The following is a 1,196-nucleotide window of genomic DNA, read 5'->3' as shown; positions in this document are numbered from 1 at the left end:
CTCTTTGTCATCATAGATTACTTCAGCCTGTTCTAGAACTTTATACAAATAAACTCATAGTGTGGATTCCTCTTGGTCTGGATTTTTCCTCCTAACATTGTGTTTTTGAGGTTCATCCTTATTACTTGTTACATCAGTAGTTTTTTGAGCTTGTAGATCTGTGAGCTAATTTTTTTCACCAAATGTGGAAAATTTCAGTCATTATTTCTTCAAGGTTTTTTTCACCCCATTCTTGCTCCCCTTGCCTATAGGGACTCCAATTATGTCATACTAGACCTCTCGATCCTGCCCTGCGTGTCTCTGAAGCTCTGCTCACATTTCAATTATTTTTCTCTCTTCCTCTCAGGGTGCATTTCTACTGACATGTCTTCAAGTTCATTAACTTTTTTTTTTTTTAAGGAAAATTAGCTTTTATTAAGGTACTGTGCTAAGCACTTTACAATTTTAATTCAACTTATTCTCAATTGTTAACTCAATTAGTCCTCAGGCTGTATCACCATTTTAAAGCAGAGGAAACAGGCACAGAGTAGTTAAGTTACTTTCCCAAGGTCACACAGCTTTTAAAAGACAGAGGCAGAATTTGAGCAAGACAGCCTTGCTCCAGAGCTTAGGCTCTTACCTAATGAAATGTTATGACTCTGTGCAAGTTCATTAACTTTTTATTTTTCAATATCTTCTTACATTCATCCACTGAAAATAATATTTCAGATATAATCACCCTAAATTTCAGAATTTTCATTTGACTGTTTTCATAGTTTTTATTTCTCTGTTGAGATTATTATGACATTATTTTTCTACTTTAAGTCCTCACACATATTTACGAGAGCTTTTTCAAAGTTTTAGCTTGCTAATTCTAACATCTCAGAGATTGTTTCTGTTGGTTGCTCTCTTCCCTTGATTATGGGTTACCTCTACCCATTTTTATTAATGTGCAGTAGTTTTTGGTTATATACACAGCAATCTACATAATGCATTATAGAGACTTGCCTCCATTGTCTTTCTCTTATGAATGTTGATTTGGTTTCATAGACAGTTCAGTTTGCTGGCTTGTCACCTTGATCTTAGGGATGTTTGGTATGATCATTTTTTACAACATATTCCCAGAAAGCCTTTACTTAATGTCTAAGCCCTCTAATTTTGTAGGACTCAAACTCGAACTCTATTCCCCCAACAGTAGTGTGCAGGAAATACGTTTT

The sequence above is a fragment of the Bison bison genome, unplaced genomic scaffold (assembly GCF_000754665.1).
Source record: "Bison bison bison isolate TAMUID 2011002044 unplaced genomic scaffold, Bison_UMD1.0 scf7180017864537, whole genome shotgun sequence".
Classification (NCBI taxonomy): Eukaryota; Metazoa; Chordata; class Mammalia; order Artiodactyla; family Bovidae; genus Bison; species Bison bison.
The sequence above is the reverse complement of the archived record's forward strand: the minus strand, read 5'-3'. Positions refer to the sequence as shown.